This window comes from Solanum lycopersicum, chromosome 5 (assembly GCF_036512215.1).
Source record: "Solanum lycopersicum chromosome 5, SLM_r2.1".
Lineage (NCBI taxonomy): Eukaryota > Viridiplantae > Streptophyta > Magnoliopsida > Solanales > Solanaceae > Solanum > Solanum lycopersicum.
Window position 1 is genome coordinate 29,804,056 of NC_090804.1, and position 15,051 is coordinate 29,819,106.

General features: G+C 38.2%; 2 protein-coding genes across 4 annotated transcripts in view; both read right to left on the minus strand.

Moving 5' to 3' along the window:
• Positions 1-6,606, minus strand: part of LOC138348558 (uncharacterized) — a 113,567-nt gene extending 106,961 nt beyond the window's left edge. For 2 of the 3 annotated variants that reach the window (XR_011221247.1, XM_069297995.1), the window contains exons 1-2: positions 6,498-6,591; positions 5,884-5,930 (exon numbers count right to left, since the gene is read on the minus strand). The gene's annotated coding sequence lies outside the window, so the exon portion shown is untranslated. Of the gene's footprint in view, positions 1-5,883; positions 5,931-6,497 lie in introns of all 3 variants that reach the window. The other variant, XM_069297994.1, reaches the window with a different exon arrangement.
• Positions 6,607-12,246: 5,640 nt separating this feature from the next.
• Positions 12,247-15,051, minus strand: part of LOC138348560 (uncharacterized) — an 87,701-nt gene continuing 84,896 nt past the window's right edge. The window contains exon 2 of the mRNA XM_069297997.1: positions 12,247-12,701. The gene's annotated coding sequence lies outside the window, so the exon portion shown is untranslated. The remainder of the gene's footprint in view (positions 12,702-15,051) is intronic.

Genomic DNA, 15,051 nt, shown 5'->3' on the forward strand with positions numbered 1-15,051 from the left:
CAATTGAGTAGGGTCACCATTCGGAATAAGTATCCATTCCCTCTAATGAATTATTCTTTTACAAATTACAAGGTGCATCCTTGTTCTCTAAGATTTATCTAAGATCTGATTACTATTGGTTGAAGATTAGGCACGAGGATGTGATAAATACAGCATTTAAAACTCGTTATGGGCAATACAATTTTTTGGTGATGTCATTTGGGTTGACTAATCTGCCCCCAACTTATATGATTTTGATGAAAGGTGTGTTCAAACCATTTCTTGATTTATTTGATTAGTCTTTATTGATGACATTTTGTTCTATTCAATAAGTGAAGAAAAACATGTCGACCATCTTCGTATTATTTTGGTTGTTCTTGGGAATCAAACATTGTATGCTAAATTTTCTAAGTGTTAATTTTTGTTAACTTGAGTTGAATTTTTGGGGCATGTACTTTCAAAATAATGGGTAATGGTAGATCCCGAAAAGATAGAGCGATCAAGAATGGGACACGCTAGCTACTATCATAGATCTATGAATGTGACACACCGAAAGTATAACGCTTAAACTAGAGCCTCACATGATAAACTAGACCTTGTACTATTTTTTATGACCTAAAATAATATTTAAAAATCATTTAATAAGTTTTAGAGTCAAGACGTCAAGGAACATCCATGACGTCCAGTAAATTGTGAAATATAAATTAGTGTGCCTTAGCCTATTTCACGGGGTTTTAGGAGTTGAAAATTGATGAAATATGGTAGAAAGGTGTGAAACATGTGTTAAAGTGTATTTAGGATCGAAACTTCCGCGTATGACTCACCAAGGACCACCCTAAGGGTCCTTGGAGAGAACCCTTGCATTTGACCCCAATCTGCAAAAAAAGGCAGTAGCCACCTACGATTGCAGGCGACGAGGCGTGGGTGGGACGATGGGGCGTCGATGCCTCCGTCGTTCAACACATAGACATTACCAAAAATGGACAAAAAAATCATAGTTTCTGACACAAACGATGGTTGAGAAAACGGTTGGTGCAGTGGGTGTTGACTGACCTATAGACTGTAGGTCGAGGTCTCGTAGGTCAATCCTAGCTTTGCTGTGATGTTTCAAACTTGGCTTCACCGGAAATATGCATCTCTTTGGTATTTATTAGCTTTGTGCAAAACTCTACTCCGTCTTGAATTTCACGAAGCTATAAAGGTGCTTGACTCGATATTCTCTCAATGAAGTCATCCATCTTATTTGTTCATGTGTGCATCTTCTCAAGCCTTCAATCACTTTTGTCAAGCTTTCTAGTTGGTAGAAATCATTTTGATATTATTTGATGCTTGAAAAGTTGAGATAAGAGGTAGAGTTTGTCCACTGGGCGTGCCAGAATTTTTCAACAATAAAATTCGCGTGGAGAAATTAATTTTCAAGAATGGAAAATTATGCAACAATCGTTTTATTGATTTAAAGTGAGAGTGTTAAAATCTTTATGATTTCTATGAATCCACCTTTTCAAATGTAAATTCAAGGGATCTTAATCTTGATCTTTAATTTTTCTTAAACTTGAACTTTATATTGATCTTAGATTAAGGGCTTTGCAGTTTGTTCTTGAATTTTTGATGAACTTGGACTTTAACTTTATCTTAATCTTGACATTAATTTTATCTTGATCTTGACTTATAGTTGAATGAATACAAGGTTCGAGCTTGATCTTGAATTCGTTGGTCTTGATCTTGATCGTTCTTGAACTTCAACCCTTGAATCCTTGAATTCTTTAATTCTTAAACTTGTAGCTTGTTGAGAAATTTGTAGTTTTTGATCCACACGCTTTCTCTAGATTCTTGTTAAAATTTTTGTTCCTTTTCTGAATTATGAGGACTCCTATTTATACTTTTAGAATATAGGAACTGTGATAGGAATATGACTCCCTTCGACCTATAAGATTTAAATGACATGACATATGAGCTTTGTGGAGTGAGCTTTAGTTAAATCCATTTTTTTAAGATCCAAACAATCAACTCAATTATATTAATCCATAATATTTATTTGAACTTATATATTCATGCATTTAGGATAATCCGAATTAGTTTATAAATTTATTTTTAATAAATTTTACACTATTAAGATTGTAATGTGTTAACTAAAATTTGAGGGAAAGCTTTTTAAAAGGTTTCTAAGTTATTTTTAGACATATAATTTACATTTGTTGATAAATATTTAGTACACTTATTAAAATACCTTATATTTAGTTGTTTTATTCAAGAGATGGTAGCATAGATCTTTAATGAATTTTTTTATTGTACCTTCAATAATTTGAGTAGAGAAATCTTATGTGAATACTTAATTATCGTGTGTTTTCTAATTTGTACTTATAGAAACTTGTGACAATAACTTTGTAGAAACATAAGCCACAAAGTTTAAAACATGTACTATATCATAAACATAAATTAATGACTATAAAATACATATCAGGATCAGTAACAATAGAATGAAACATGACGGAAAAAATTGAGTCCATTAAATGTACAGTGTCACCTTAAGATAATTATTCTCCTCTTGTACCCAAGGATTAATGGAATAGATCCTCTCGGGATGGAACTATTCTATTCATAAGTGTAATGATATAAAAATAATGATGTTATTGAGCCACTCAACAGGAGCAAAGTACACGAATAATTAACTGTGCAAAAGAAGAACAAGAAGTTCAGAATTTATATTGTTTTAAAATTTAAAAAATGAGAAGAAATCTGGCTATTTACATAGAATAAATAAATGGTAGTGTAAACAAATGTTTATTGTGACGTATCGGAAAAGTCACTTCTCTTTGAAAAAGCTACAACCAAAGGTCATAAAATTTCGTAAAAATCACAACTCTTCATAAATGTCACTATTTTTTACATGAAAGAGGAATACTAATTTTTAAAATAACTAAATTGACAGTTAATACTTATTTGTGGTGGCGTCACATAGTTGCAAATAAATAAATTAAATTATAATTTATTTATGAATAACATAAACATAACTTAATGATTGTAGAAATACATAGATGGATCTGTGACATAAGAAATGGTGTTGGTAAGCCACTCAACATGAGGAAAGTGCACAAACATTTTATTGTGAAGAAGAAGAGGTTCAAAATTTTCGTTGTTGTAAAATGAGAGGAAATTCCTCTATTTGTAGACAACAAAAGATAATGTGAACAAATATTTACTGTGCCTTATCAGAAAAGTTATAATTATTTGGAAAAGTTGCAAACCTTCGCGAAGGTCTCAACCTTCCATAAAAGTCGTAACTTTTAGTTAAAGTCACAATTTTTAATAGAAGTCAGAATTTTTCATAAAAGTCGCAACAGTTCATTAAAGTCATATTTTTCATAAAAAATTTAACTTTTCATAAAAGTCCCAAATTTTCATGAAATGAAAAGATCAGTTTTGAAAATAAAATAAATTTAAAGAGAATCCTGACTTGTAGTGGCACCACATAGGCGAGCCTAGGGTTCTCCTTTATAGATATACTAGGTAATTGACCCGCGCGAAAGAAAATTGACTATTATAATTTTTTTTAAAATAAGTACATTTTTCTTGATTTTTAAAACATATCTTGAGAAATTAAATGATTTGACATTATGACATATCTCAAAAATTATAAATATACAATTAATAATTAATAATATCTTGATATATAATAAGTTTAATCTTTTATAGGATTTATCATATTATATGTTTGATTATATAATTGTGTTGTTAAAATTGATTCATGTTTTTGTGTAGCAATTGGACATCAAAATTTTCTTTTTTATATACAATATAGAATCTGATAAATTTATGATTATCGTAACTCCTTGTATAAAAAATATGAAAGTTTTTGATAATCAATATTAGTTATAAATAAGCAAAGACAGTTAAAAAATGTACACTACAACAACATAAATAATTTTTATAGAGACAGTCTACTTGTCTGAGGTCAAATGTTCTCCACATTTTGTTATTATTACTTTGTTATTCTAACAAAAATTTATAGAAGGAGAAAAATATATATGGACAACAGCAAAATAATATTGTTGACCCTTATAGAAATTCATTCTTCGTTAATATGCGGAAAGCCCTTGCAGATGCTTCGTCAATGCAACTTTACGAATTTTCCAGGAATATGTATGTATGATTGTTGCATTATGAAAGTACACATAGATTAAAATATTCTATTATAGACTCATGTTAAAGAAACATTCTCAAACATTAAAAAATTAAAAATGAGTCTAATATATATAATTCAAACGCTCAACAATGGCTTGGACATGAAGGAAAATGAATTTATGCTAATAGATAAATCTTTTGTAGCTTAAGATATTACTTTTATTTAGAGTAGGTTTTGTTTCATATTCTTCAAATTAATCTTGACAAAAATAGTCATAACTTAGGCAAAAAAATATTTAGAAGAGTCGAACGATAAAGGAAAAAAAACTTTAAAATAACGAAGTTCATTGTCAAGTGAAGTTATATTCGTACAAAATAAAAAACAATAAATTCAGTTGTAAGGGGACAACAAAAGAGCGAGAAAAAACCCATTAAAGGGAGTAAATTGTCACGACCCAACCTGATGGGCCGTGACTAGTGCCCGTTTTGGACACTCACATACAAACCTGTTAAGTATAACCAACTGAAACTAAGACAATATGAAATTTAATCAAATCAAGCCAACCCCAATGCCATATATATATAAAAAATGTATTTTTCTCATAAGGAGTCATAACCATTCAACCGTAACAACATACGCGAGCCGACAAGGCCACCACTATCCAAAGCATAATAGCATACGCAAGCCGACAAGGCTTCCACTACACAATACACAATGATGTACGCAGCCGACAAGGCTGCCCCTGTACAAGCGAACATCCCAAACAAACCATGTCCGGACCATTATTCAAAACATATATATGCAACCCACATAATGTCTACAGACCTCTAAGAGTATAGTAGTGAAACTCGACAGGACAGGGCCTCGCCGTATCCATACACAAGCAAAAGACTACACAGAAAGTTATGTACCAAAACGACTGGGCTCCAGAGCAGTGGAGCTCTCCCAATCAGCAGAGTAGATATCCTAGGCGGGAGGATCACTGAACGGTGCGTCTACACCAGCGGTCATGAAACACAGCCCCCCGAGAAAAGGGGGTCAGTACGGACAATGTACTGAGTATGTAAAGCATAAGGTAAAGATGACAGGATACCAACATGATAAGTCAAAATAAGATATCGCTACACGTGTAACTTTTAAGTGAAAATCAAGCATATCTTTAACACATAAGGTGCCCAGCTTCCCTAGCAAGGGACTCGGCAAAATAATCATCATATATATACATCATACGAACCCGACCCTCTAGTGAGGGACTCGGTGAAATAGTTATCACATCATCTCCGTCATCATCATCATCATAACCATCCTCATCACCAATCATATATATAATATACATACCCGGCCCTCTAGTGAGGGACTCAGTGACATATGCAAGAAACTCCGCACGAACATTACCCGGCCTGCGACTCGGTGAAATGATAAATGACTCTATGCACGAGCAGAATATTATGAGCAACCATATGCAATTAAAATCATTTTTTATAACTCAATAGAACAATCAACGTGAACCGGCAAGGGGTATTACCAAAGATTAACGTTTTATCAAGATTATGAACCTTTAATACGATATGGAAACGTAAAATCTCAATGACTCTAAGAAGCACTACCATAGATATGAGAAATCACCATAGACTTAGACATAGCCGATATATAGAGGAATAGTTGTGGAAGTAAGAATATACGTCACCTAGACGCTCTAGAAGTAAGTATGAAACTTGTCCGTCATTCGCTCATTTTTAAAAGTCATGCCAAACAAAGAAAGAAAGGATAGCGTTACATACCGTATAGTCGAGCCGCACGTCCAATATTTACTGCTCAAGCTATTAATCTATAACAAGAAAACATCATGCCACAATTAGATAGACGTCGCGCTTTACTACTTATTGTAAGCTAGCTAATAATCTAACGGAAATCCGGCAGCACTTCCCCTATTTTCCTTACTTAGTCCCAATCCGATAACGACCCAAATTATCCACAGCAATACCAATAACACATATAACCCAACGAATCATATTAAACAGCCCCCCCCCTTCCCCCAAAACAGTTCCGTCTCGGAAACCATAGTAATGAAACAATGACACACCGAGCGATAACTCGTTATATAATTTGCAACACATCTACCTTATCGTATTCATCCTTTTGAGTATATACATGGAATCACATTAACATATACATAACTTCAAAAACAAATTTCCAGCATTTTGCTTTAATCAAAACAGTCCAAACACTAACACGACATCACTAATAATATGACTATGGTTTCCGTTCATACTTAGCACATTCAATAACTAAAAAAAATTTCCTTAGCTACTGGTCACGCCCCCTTCTTAACATTAATGGCTAATTAACAATGGCATTCTAAGGAATTAACACACCAAGCAAAGAGATTACTAACCAAATTCTTTTGTAGCTGCTAGCCAAGAGTTGCATGGTTGGTTTTCTCCATTTCCATGGCTGTCTAAGATAAGTGGTGAGGAAGATGATATGTTTGCAATGCATTTCACCACCTCATTCATAATATGAAGTGGAGGCAGCCCCCCTCTACACGTGCCCCACTAAGGGCCAGCTCCCAATCTGATTTCTTTGAATTTGCCTTGAGTGGTGGGGCCCACTTGATTAATTTAATCCTAATCAGCCACTAATTAATCCCTCACATAGTTAATGAAACTTAGATTAGCCAAATCATACTTAATATCACATGTGGAATTAAAATTCTTGCCTAATATTTCTTTAATCACTTGGAACTTAAAATAAAATTTCATTCCCCAGACTTACATCTACTAGTTCATGACGCGCACTACGTATAAATATACGAGGCGTAACATCCTTCCCCCCTTAGAAACATTCGTCCTCGAATATTAAGTTAGCGTCTTACAAAAAAAAATTCCAGCAAGGTCTCTCTAACATTTATACCTATCAACCTGCATTCCGTAACTTATAGATGCCTCACAGAGTCAACTTACTACATAATCTCGTTTATTAATCAATATAGTCAAGCTAGGAATTGAATTACATGAAGGTACGGGGAACAAGTAAGGATACTTATTCTTCATTTCGTCTCCGCTTCCCAAGTCATCTCCTCCCTATTATTATTTCGCCACAACACTTTGATGGAAGCCACATCCTTAGTACGTAACCTTCTAACCTGGCGATCAAGTATAGCTTCGGGTTTCTCCTCATATGACAACTCCTCTTTTACCTGAACATCATCTACAGGGAATACTCTAGAAGGATCACCAATACATTTATGTAGCATCGATACATGGAAGACTGGATGTACCGCCTCCAAATCAGATGGTAGATCCAGTTCATAGGCAACCAAACCTTGCCTATGCTACGAACAATCTGATAAGGCCCAATGTATCTCGGACTGAGCTTCCCCTTCCTGCCGAATCTCATCACACCCTTTATGGGTGATACCTTCAGGAATACCTATTCACCAATCTGAAACTCCAAATCTCGACACCGATTATCTGCATATGACTTCTGTCGACTCTGGGCTGCTAATAATCTTTCCTGAATAAGCTTCACCTTGTCAACCGCTTGCTGAATCATATCTGGGCCTATTAACTTAGTCTTGCCAACATCGAACCAACCAATAGGTGACCTGCACTTCCTCCCATATAAGGCCTCGTAAGGTGCAATCTGGATACTAGAATGGTAGCTATTATTATAGGCAAACTCAATGAGCGGCAACTGGTCATCCCAGCTACCTTAGAAGTCCATAATACAGGCCCACAACATATCTCCTAATGTCTGAATAATAAGCTCAGCCTGCCCATCAGTCTATGGGTGAAATGTTGTGCTAAGGTTCACCTGTGTCCCCAATCCCTTCTGAAACGATATCCAAAAGTTGGATGTAAATTGAGCTCCCCTGTCTGATATAATGGACGTGGGAACCCCATGAAGTCTCACTATCTCCCTGACATATAACCTCGCATAAACTTCAGCCGAATAAGTAGTCTTGACTGGAAAAAAATGGGCCGATTTCGTCAGCCTATCTACAATAACCCATATAGAGTCATACTTCCGTTGAGTGCGAGGTAAGGCTGTAATGAAGTCCGTATTAATCATCTCCCATTTCCAAGTCGGGATCTTTATCTCCTGTAACAATCCACCAGCCTTTTGATATTCGATCTTGACTTTTGATAATTCGGGCACTGAGCAACAAACTCCGCTATGTCCTTTTTCATGCCATCCCACCAGTATAAGCATCTGAGGTCATGATACATTTTCGTCGACCCTGGGTGAATAGAATAACGGGCAGAGTTTACCTCTCCCATAACCTGTCGTCGTAGCCCCGCAATATCGGGTACACACAATCTGCCTTCATATCGTAACACTCCGTCAGGTGTAACCTTAAATGGGGTCTTTTCCTTTTGAAGAGCTGCATCTCTATACTGTGCCAGAAATAGGGTCCTCGTACTGGTGTCTTTTTACCTCTTCTATGATTGAGGACTCAGCAACCTCTCGAATAGAAACTCCACTATCTTCTGAATTAGTCAGACGGACTCCAAGGTTGGATAGCCGCTGAATCTCCCGAACCATCTCCCTCCTTTCTGGTTGTACATCTGTCAAGCTACCCATGGACTTACAGCTAAGAGCATCTGCTCAACATTTGCTTTCCCTGGATGATATAAAATATCAACATCATAATCCTTTAGCAACTCTAAACACCGCCTTTGTCGTAAGTTTAGCTCCTTCTGTTTAAAGATATATTGGAGACTCGTATGATCTGTATAGATGTCTACATGGACACTATACAAATAATGCCTCCATATCTTCAAGGCATGGACCATGACTGCTAACTCCAAATTGTGAGTAGGATAATTATTTCCATGCTTCCTAAGCTGTCGGGAGGCATATGCTATAACTTTGCCATGCTGCATCAATACACATCCTAGCTTAACACCCGAAGCATCACAATAAATAACATAGCCGTCTGGTCCCTCCGGAAGAGTTAGGACTAGAGTTATATTCAATTTGTCTTTCAATAGCTAGAAGCTTCGCTCACAAGCATCAGTCCACCGGAACTTGGCTGCCTTTTGAGTTAGCCTTGTCAAAGGCGCTGAAATTGAGGCAAACTTTTCCACGAATCTCCTGTAGTATCCTGCTAACTCCAGAAACCTGCGTACCTCAGCAGGTGTCGTAGGTCTCGGTCAAGTCTTTACCGCCTCAATCTTCTGCGTGTCTACCCGAATACCATCAGCTCCAATAATATGCCCCAAGAATGCCACTGAAGTCAACCAGAACTCGCACTTGGAGAACTTAGCATACAACTTCTGGTGCGGAAGCACCCTAAGTACCGTCCTTAAATGGTCTGCATGCTCCTCTTCTGAACGTGAATAGACCAGAATATCGTCTATAAATACAATAACAAACATATCAAGGAATGGTTTAAACACTCGATTCATTAAATCCATAAACACCGCTGGAGCATTAGTTAGCCCAAAAGACACCACTCTAAACTCATAATGCCAGTATCTGGTCCGGAATGCCGTCTTTGGAATATCTGCCTCCCTTACCCGTACCTGATGATAACCTGACCGCAAGTCTATCTTTGAAAAACACTTAGCACCCTGCAACTGGTCAAATAGATCGTCAATCCTTTGGAGGGGATACATGTTCTTTACTGTTACTTTGTTCAGCTGCCTATAATCAATACACATCCGCAGCGACTCATCCTTCTTCCTCACAAACAGTACCGGTTCTCCCCAAGGTGACGTACTAGGCGTGATGAAGCCCTTTTCTAGCAAATCTCTCAATTGCTCTTTCAACTCTTTCAACTCAGCAGGTGCCGTTCTATAAGGAGGTATAGATATAGGTTGGGTATCTGGCAGTACATCTATATAAACTCTATCTCTCATTTTGGAGGAAGGCCTGGAAATTCCTCTGGGAATACATCGGGAAATTCATTAACTACCGGGACTGATTGAAGAGTCGGTGCCTCTGCCTTTATGTCATACACCCGAACCAGATGATAAATATAGCCTTTTCTAACCATCTTCCTGGCCTTGAGGTATGAAATAAACTTACCTTTCAGCGATACTGTAATCCCCTTCCACTCTATAATCGGTTCCCCTGGAAATTGAAATCGAACTATCTTTCCTCTGCAATCAACATTAGCATAACAAGCAGCCAACCAATCCATGCCCATGATAATATCAAACTCAATCATATTTAACTCTATTATATCTGCTATGGTACGACGGCTATCTATAACCACTGAACAATTCTTATATACTCGTGTAGCTATGACAGAATCTCCTACAGGTGTAGCTACCTCAAATGGTTCTATCAACTCAAACTCTATTCCGATCCTACTAGCAACGAAGGGGGATATAAATGATAAGGTGGAACCTGGGTCTACCAATGCATACACGCTTCGGGAGAATAGTGATAATATACCTGTGATCACATTAGGTGACGCCTCCTGATCCTGCCTACTAGTCAAAGCATATATGTTGTTCGAGGGACCGCTAGAACTGGAAGCTCCACCACGGCCTACTGGCGCCTGAATACCCTACCCCGTAGGGCGCATATCCACAGAAGAAGATGAACCAGCAACGGACCCAGTAGGTTGTGCCATACCACCCTCACTACCTCTAAGGTGACACTCCCTCATAGTATGAACCTGACGGCCGCAAGAAAAACATGCACCTATAGCCCAATGACATTCCCTAGGATGGGACCTACCACAACGAGAACACCGAGGCAAAGGTGGCCTCGACTGGCTCAAACCCCTGCCCATCTGTGACCTTGACGCCCTAGAGCTCTTACCAGCTTCCGAATATCCCGTACGATCAAACCCCTTATCCATGGAACGTAGGGGTGCACTCTGTGCTGGCTGGGAAGAAAATCTAACATGTTGCTGAGACTGCCCGCCTCGAAAGTCGTTAGGATAACCTGCTGATCTAGCCCTCTTATGCTGGCCTCTATTATAATCTCTATCTGGCTGACGTCCCCGGTGCCGATCCTCTACCCCCTGTGCATATGCCTGCACCCGAGCAATGTCCATACCTGGCTGAAGAGTCAGTGCCATACAACCGTCAATCAGATAACGATCCAATCCCATCACATAACGATGTACCCTGTCTTGCATATCATCCACAATAGTAGGCGCATGCCTAGCCCATGAATCAAACTCGAGGCTATACTCTCGAACGCTCCTACCATTCTGCTTCAAACGCAAGAATCTATCGACTCTAGCTCACTTCATCTCTGGAGGCAGGAAGTGGCCCTGGAAAGCCTCCACAAATTCATCCCATACCGCTGGAGGAGCACCCTCACCCCTAGATAACTCCCAAGACTCCTACCAATTAATAGCTACATCCCACAAATGATACGTAGCCAACTCAACAGACTCGGTCTCCGAAGCCTTGATTATCCTCAACGTACGCTGCATCTGAAGAATAAACTCTTGCGGATCATCCTGGGGCCTTGACCCAAAGAACTTTTGAGGATTACAACTTAAGAAGTCACGAGCCCTTAAGCTATCAGATCTGTCCGCATGATCAACTCCTAGTCCATGCCTGCGAGCCTGACCTGCCACTAATCTAGTCAGCAACTGAACCGCAACTCTCATAGCCCTATCCTCCGCCCCTGGCTGAGGAGCTGGAGGTTCAGGTGCTGGGGCCTCGGGGGCTGGTGGTGGGGTCCCCCGAACTGGAGCTGTTGCTGCTCTAAGCTCCTCTTGCAATGGCGGTGTAGCAGAGCTCTCCGACTGGAGCACAATACCAGGCATAGACTGGGCATGGGCCCTAGTAACTCTCAGGGTCTGACTCGTTCCTTCTGCTATTGATTTGCCCTTCTGGGCGGCTGTCGCTTTCTTTGGAGGCATAGCTGAAAACACAGGGGTTCGTTAGAGAGGGATTATCCTATTAATATAGCTCTATCGCACGATCCAGAATAAGAAGAAAGGATGACATCCTAAATGTCCTGTAGCTCCCTGTTTATAGATGTGGTGCACAACACACCGATAAATATGACTCTACTAGACACGGTCTCCAGACACTTCTGAGAAAGAACCGCTCTGATACCACTTTTGTCACGACCCAACCCGATGGGCCGTGACTAGTGCCCGTTTTGGACACTCACATACAAATCTGTTAAGTATAACCAACTGAAACTAAGACAATATGAAATTTAATCAAATCAAGCCAATCCCAGCGCCATATATATATAAAGTGGATTTGTCTCATAAGGAGTCATAACCGTTCAACCGTAACAACATACGCGAGCCGACAAGGCCGCCACTATCCAAAGCATAATAGCATACGCAAGCCGACAAGGCTGCCACTACACAATACACAATGATGTACGCAGCCGACAAGGCTGCCTCTGTACAAGAGAACATCCCAAACAAACCATGTCCATACCATTATCCAAAACATATATATGCAACCCACATAATGTCTACAGACCTCTAAGAGTATAGTAGTGAAACTCGACGGGACAGGGCCCCGCCGTACCCATACACAATCAAAAGACTACACAGAAAGTTATGTACCAAAATGACTGGGCTCCGGAGTAGTGGAGCTCTCCTAATTAGCAGAGTAGATATCCTAGGCGGGAGGATCACCGAACGGTGCGTCTACACCTGCGGGCATGAAACGCAGCCCCCCGAGGAAAGGGGGTCAGTACGGATAATGTACTGAGTATGTAAAGCATAAGGTAAAGATGACAGGGTACCAACATGATAAGTCGAAACAATATATCGCTACACATGTACCTTTTAAGTGAAAATCAAGCATATCTTTAACATATAAGGTGCCCAGCTTCCCTAATAAGGGACTCGGCAAAATAATCATCATATATATACATCATACGTACCCGGCCCGCTAGTAAGGGACTCGGTGAAATAGTCATCACATCATCTCCGTCATCATCATCATCATAACCATCCTCATCACCAATCATATATATAATATACATACCCGGCCCTCTAGTGAGGGACTCGGTGACATATGCAAGAAACTCCGCACAAACATTACCCGGCCCGGGACTCGGTGAAATGATAAATGACTCTATGCACGAGAAGAATATTATGAGCAACCATATGCAATTAAAATCATTTTTTATAACTCAATAGAACAATCAACGTGAACCAGCAAGGGGTATTACCAAAGATTAATGTTTTATCAAGATTATGAACCTTTAATATGATATGGAAACGTAAAATCTCAATGACTCTAAGAAGCACTACCATAGATATGAGAAATCACCATAGCCTTAGACATAGCCGATATATAGAGGAATAGTTGTGGAAACAAGAATATACGTCACCTAGACGCTCTAGCAGTAAGTATCAAACTTGTCCGTCATTAGCTCATTTTTAAAAGTCATGCCAAACAAAGAAAGAAAGGATAGCGTTACATACCGTATAGTCGAGCCGCACGTCCAATATTTACTGCTCAAGCTATTAATCTATAACAAGCAACAATCGTGCCGCAATTAGATAGACGTCGCGCTTTACTACTTATTGTAAGCTAGCTAATAATCTAACGAAAATCCGGCAACACTTCCCCTATTTTGCTCACTTCGTCCCAATCCAACAACAACCCAAATTATCCATAGCAATACCAATAACACATATAACCCAACGAACCATATATAAACAGCCCCCCCCAAAACAGTTCCGTCTCGGCAACCATAGTAACGAAACAATGACACACCGAGCGATAACTCTTTTTATAATTCGCAACTTATCGACCTTATCGTATTCATCCTTTGGAGTATATACCCAATCACATTAACATAAAACATAACACCAAAACAGAATTTCCCGCATTTTTCTTTAATAAAAAAAGCCCAAATACTAACACGACACCACTAATAACCCGATTATGGTTTCCGTTCATACTTAGCACATTCAATAACTAAAACAAATTTTCTAAGCTACTGGTCATGCCCCCTTATTAACATTAATGGCTAATTAACAATGGCATTCTAAGGAATTAACACACCAAGCAAAGAAATTACTAACCAAATTCTTTTGTAGCTGCTGGCCGAGAGTTGCATGGTTGGTTTTATCCATTTCCATGGCTACCTAAGCTAAGTGGTGAAGAAGATGATATGTTTGCAATGCATTTCACCACCTCATTCATAATATGAAGTGGAGGCAGCCCCCCTCTACACGTGCCCCACTAAGGTCCAGCTCCCAATCTGATTTCTTTTAATTTGCCTTGAGTGGTGGAGCCCACTTGATTAATTTAATCCTAGTCAGCCACTAGTTAATCCCTTACTTAGTTAATGACACTTACATTAGACAAATCATACTTAATATCACATTTGGAATTAACATCCTTGCCTAATATTTCTTTAATCACTTGGAACTTAAAATAAAATCTCATTCCCCGAACTTACATCTACTAGTTCATGATGCTCACTACGTATAAAAATACGAGGCGTAACATAAACTGTGTGATATCCAATTATGATAAGAAATCATTTTACCAAAAAAGTTCCTATGTTTTGAAATAAGATACTTCAGTAAATTGGGTAAAACTTCAATAACTTTCAATCCTTTAAATTACTAATAATATCCACCGATAAAATTTAGCATAAATACACAACAATATAACAAACAAATATATGGGCTGCAAAGATATTAACTCTCAAAGGATTTTCTGAAGAATACAAAATCACATCCTTCTTTGGGAAGGAATAACATTGTCGATGAACAAAATGAGATTTGTAAGGGCTATTTTTAATGTACCTTCAACAATTTAAGTACATAAAACTTTCTTGAATATTAATTAAGATTTGTTATTTAATCTGTACTAAGAAATTCTTATAACAATAATTTTACATAAACATTACCAACAAAGTTTAAAACATTTATTCAAAAACAATAATTAATTATATAAGTATAAACTAATGATTGTAAAAATATACCAGGATATGCAACAATAAATGTAACCAAATAAAAAATATTGCGTTCACTAAAT